Consider the following 5,751-nt stretch of genomic DNA (forward strand, 5'->3'; position numbering starts at 1 on the left):
AGTAATCCGTATTAGCGGTAGATAATTCTCATTAATAAAAAAAAATCAAGTATATGATAAATACTTAAATTGCATAAAGATAAATTAATTATCAATGGATAGCTTTGTTAGACACAAACGAATAGAACTAAATGTTAGCTTAGTCAAATAGAGAGAATGACTTGTTCATCATTATCGAAAATGAAAACTTGACTTTATAAGCACATTACACTTGTAATTGAAAAGAGAAAAATATGCAAATGCACTAAGCTCCTATTTTGGTGCATGAGACACAAGACTAAATCAAAATAGAACCCCTTAAAATGACTAGATAAAACTCTTAACAGAAAATGGCCTAATTTTAGCCAATAGACTCTTTCAAACCTAAATTAAAAAATAATAATAATAATAATAGCGTGCACATAAAATTTTGACAACAGTTTTGGTAGTTGTTTGTAAAGAATCATTGTGTGGTCCCATTTTGTCTGAGTTATAATATGATTATTAACAAATATAAACACTACAGAGTGAAAGAGAGGAAAGGAGTCGATGTCAATAGCTGTAAAAGAAGGACCAAAAAAACACCATTAAATACTCACTCACTCCCTCTACTATAGCACAGTGAAAGCAATAGACATTAAATTCATATGGATCCAGAGAGAATCACGAGCTGGGCTATAATATCTCTACTCCAAACATGCACGCCTAGCTCGTGCCAGCCAACCTTTTTTTGTCAATTTCTACGTCTGCATCTATATATCTATCTATCTATCATATATGTATTCTTTGAAGATCTATCATCATGAATGTTTCTTCATTCATTCACAAGTATGTATGTTATGTTGGTTTGAGAGGCTGAAGCTGCCAGCATGATCTGGTAATTAATTAACCACACACTCTTAATTTTTAGGGATGTATATATATACATATATATTTTTAATCTTGTATATTTTTAATATTCGATTTATATATGAATCAAATTGTTATTAAGAAAGAAAAAAAAAATTATTGGCTGGATTTGTTTTTGTCTTTCTTTTTACAAATTGGTTGGGTTTCTTGTAATGTAAATAATTTCTTATTCTTACTTAAGTGGTCTTCCTAAGCTAGCCAAGTAAAGGGACATTGTTTGGAATTGCTTAGGCTTTGTTTAAAGAGAAGTATAATAGATTTCAAAATCTCTAAAACCCTAAAAAGCTCTTCTTTAATTCGATACATTTTTTGAGTTCTCTCATATTGAAGAAATTTTAGTCCAATAAAAAACCTTTAGAGGATGAACAATTCTTTCCCATTAGTCATTCTTTTATTTTCAAAGATTTTCCTTTTCTTTCCTCCAAACTCTCACATAAGAAGGTACCCAATTTTTGTTATAAGATTAAGATGTGGTTCCATCAGGTCATCTTGCAGCTTCAATCACTCAAATACCAACATATAATTAACTAGCTCCAGTACTTCGGGACAACATCTCAATTTCATTTTCGCAGGTAATTAGACTTAATTTCAATCTCCAATTATCTCTTCTGATCATATATATACAATTGTGTTCATTTAATTTTTTTCAACTATACATGTGCAAATACACGTGCTTTAACTCTTCTTGGTAATTATAAATAAATTACTTTACAGACACATACACACATGTTCACATGCACGTAGTTGTTTATTAATTTGTATATATGGAAGAAGATATTTGCGAGAAAGAAGACGAAGAACCCAAAATATGGACATCATACAAAGTATATAATCATAAACCAAACTGACTTAAACACTTTAGCAGTCTTGTCCCAGTGAACATAGTTCAGTTGATAGGAACAATATATTGTAAACATGTAGGGGTCGAGGTTCGAATCCCAAACACCACACTTATTCACTTTAACGGTGGTCACTAGACTACTTGACAAAAAAACACTAGACTACTCAAAATTTTGACCCTCCATGATATTGGTTTGTAATTTGCACAACCAATTACCCGGCCCTGCATAAACTATAATATATTCATCGTAATATAGCAAATAATTAAATCATAAATCCATACTATACAATGTTTTCAATTCAATTAATATTTTTAAAGTAGGCTAAAATATTTAAATATGTGATTATACTATATATCATATATAGTGGTACTCCATATTTTTGCCTAATTTCTAAAATCGAATCTTTAGTTAAACTCTACGGAGAGTGAGGATGCATGTAGAATTTATTTGGCCAAGTGACATAAGGTTTACTTACTTATAGAAAATGAAGAGTTGATAGTTCGTACTCCAAGAGTGTTAAATCGGTTGTAGTTGGGAAAATGGTGTTGGAGATTGAGAATGAATATGGCCTGGTTGTGGTTTAAAATTTCAGCAAAAATATATGGGTTGAAAAATGGAGGTGTGTGTTGGGTCTTATTAAGGATTCTGTGTGGAGAATAGATGTCCATGGTGTTGAGAGAGGTGTGAGCACTCGTTTTGATAGTTTGTTCTCCAATTACCTTTTGAATATGGTCGGAAATGGTGGAATTGTCTTATTTTGGTTTGAACCGTGGTTAGATGAGAAACTGTTGAAAGATAAATTTATTAGGCTTCTTAGCTTGGCTATTAATAAACATGAATGAAATACTAGAGAGAATAATTTTAAGAGAAATGATATTTGAACATCAATTTTTTGACAACTATTGTGATAACTTTCTCTCTCATATTCACATTGTTTTTTACTTTATCTCTTTATTGCTTTGATTTTCGTGCCAATATCTACTTTTTCTTTGTAAATTATGGTTGTCCCTTAAGTTGTCCACCAATTGGTTGTTCAAATAACATTCCTCTAATTTTAAAGTTGAGTGAGCCTGATGGAGGTGTAGGCTGGAGGTAAAGAGTACTAGTAAAGATATTGTTGTTTGCCTGAAAACTACTGAATTATCAAGTTTTAACAAAAGACAATTCGGTTTGTAGTAAAATTACTCAGTTAGATTCTCACTTATGTGTGACTGGTTGTGACAACATCTAGTTTTTTATGGTCCTTTTTCCGAAAGTGGATGAATGTTTTGGGTTTGTTGGGTGTAAGAAAACTGGCATATCTTGTACAAGTGAGTTGACTTTGTTAGTATAATTTCAATTTGTTTCGCATATAAAAAAAGAGGTGTGTTATTTGAACAACCATTTGGTTGACAATTTATTGTACAACCATAAATTTACAAAGTAAAAGTTGATTTTGACATGGAAATCAAAGCAATAGAGAGATAAAGTAAAAATATATGTGAGTATGAGAGAGAAAATTATCACAAAAGTTGTTAGAAAATGGTTGTACAAATATCATTTCTCTAAAAGAACAAAATCCTCCATCCCTAATTATGGCTCAATTTGAAGAAAAGAAAAAGTTTTTCCTCTAAATATAGCTTATATACAATTTATTAGATATATTTATTATTATTTTAAACACATCACTTATTAATATATCGTTGTTAAAAAAAAAATAGTAATTTATCTTTGAATATGAAAAGTTGTAGATGTCAATACACAATATTTTAGGAAGATCCACATACAAAAAATAGACACTTTAAATTCATTAACCACTTTTCTTAATATATGTTGAAAAAATTAAAGGATATTATAAAAAGGACTACTATAAAAAGGGATTGGAATTGACAAATTTTGAACTTTCAAAGAGTTGACATAAATTTCTAATTTTGTTTCTTTAACAAATACAAATGTCATAAGACATTTTTTTAGCATTTTCCATAGAAAAACTACTGCTCCAGTACAACAAAAACAAGCTATCGATAAAGGGGTAGTACTTTGGTGACATTGATAACATTGATCAACCACAATGTCATAAAAAAACAAAAAAATATAATGAAAAAAAAAAAAAAAAATCACTTATGACATTATGATCGACTAATATCACCAACCACATTATCACTCAAATACTGTCCAGACAAAGACAGACAGACAAAATGTTTGATTTATGATTCACGCATTTTATTTCTTTTTTAAGTGGCAGTGATGATTTGTCTCGTAATCTGAACAACCTTTATGTAACTTTTTTCGGATGCATTTAAGCACGAGTACTGCAAAGACAAAATTATGGAACGGTTTTCATTTGTTTTGTTAGTTTCCTCCGTAGACAACTGTATGTGTGGTGGTCCAATACTACGTACCGTCGCAATCTACACACTTAACTTTGTCTTCTGCCTTCTTTCATTAATTCATTTAACATATCTGCAGGTACATTCAAAGCAAGGGCATATATGGACTATATATTTTGTGCAATTCCTTTGTCCTTCTTCATTTGTATGCCTTCAATTTTGTTTAGTTTTTTTTGGTGTTATATGCTTCTAATCGATTGTTTAGTATCTAAGTAAGCTAACGTGATTCTATCAAACTCATTGTGATATAATTTTATTTTCCTACTTAAGATGATAATTTTACTACTCTTATGTTTAGGATGTAAATATTATAGGGCTAAAATATGATTTTGATCCCTGCAAATATAGCGAATTTAGGTTTTAGTTCCTGATAAAAAAAATTTGAAATCCCTGCAAAAAATTTTATTTTTTAAAATAGTCATTGGGTCCACTTTTTTGCTGATTTGTCACATTTTTGCTTATGTGGTCCTTGCTGACTGTGCAAAAACATACACATGGAACACAAGTTACAATTGTTTTAATTAAAATTAAATTTAGTTTCCAAAAAAAAAAGGTTTAATTAAAAATATTAGAGAGTCGGCAAACCACAGCCATAACCACCACCTTCGACAGGTTCACAACCACTGCCAAAATCACCACCGCCTCTACCACCATAACCACCTCCACAATCTAAAGCAATAAATCCAATTTTTTACTCAAACCAATTCTTCTCAAATTGATTCAACACAAACAGAAGAAGAAAAACAAGCAAGAATTGATTCAAGGCAATCAAAATTTATCCCAAATTGATTCAACACATCACAGAAGCTAGAATTGTTTGTCAACGAACAAAAACAACAAAACAGCAGAAAATCAGAGAAACATGAAGCACACAAGCGCACGGCAACGACCACGATGGATTGATATGAAAAGGAGATAAAAAATCGAAAATGATAGAGGCCTACTTGATTGCGGCGGCGGCCGCATATCACAAGGAGGCGGATCCAAATAATAAAACAAGAGGGATTTGGATGGATATCGATCTGAATTTCGACCATGCCGTTTTCCCATAATTTTGTTTTCTAGAAATTCGATTTGAAGAAAATGAATTGATGAATGATTGAATGGAACAACAAAGAAGAAGAAGGGGAGGAAGGAAAAGCAGAGATATGCGAAGAGAAGAATAAGAAGGAGGAGGAACAACAAACATGTAGGTTTGGGATGAATTTGCTGTGTTAAATTGAGTTTAGCTTGAAGAAGAAAGGTTGAAGCTTGGATTGGTGTAGTTTTGAGGAAGATGGATGTGTGTGTTAGAAATGTAGATCCAGATTTATGAATTAAAATTTAGGGATGAACATGAATTAATTTGTTGATGAAGATGAATGTTGTTTGAAATTAAAATTAAAATTACCTCCTTTTATGCTATTTTTTTAATTAAAATTAATTGGTTTTTTTAAATTTCAAAAATAAGTTATTTGAATTTTTAAAATATGTTAAATGGTATAATTGCCACGTGGAGGACATGTGGGAAGTTTAACACAATCAGCAACTGACACGTAGGTAGAAATGTGACAAATCAGCAAAAAAGTGGGCCTAGGGACTATTTTAAAAAATAAAAAATTTTGCAGGGACGAATTTCAAATTTTTTTTTTATGAGGGACCAAAACCCAAAC

General features: G+C 30.9%; 1 long non-coding RNA gene across 1 annotated transcript; it reads left to right on the top strand.

The window, feature by feature from the left end:
- Positions 1–498: 498 nt before the first annotated feature.
- Positions 499–5,479, top strand: LOC112421384 (uncharacterized). Its single transcript, XR_003011686.2, has 2 exons — positions 499–1,460; positions 4,179–5,479. It is a non-coding gene; the product is annotated as an uncharacterized lncRNA (long non-coding RNA).
- The last annotated feature ends 272 nt before the right edge of the window (positions 5,480–5,751 follow it).

This window comes from Medicago truncatula, chromosome 4 (genome assembly GCF_003473485.1).
Source record: "Medicago truncatula cultivar Jemalong A17 chromosome 4, MtrunA17r5.0-ANR, whole genome shotgun sequence".
Taxonomy (NCBI): Eukaryota; Viridiplantae; Streptophyta; class Magnoliopsida; order Fabales; family Fabaceae; genus Medicago; species Medicago truncatula.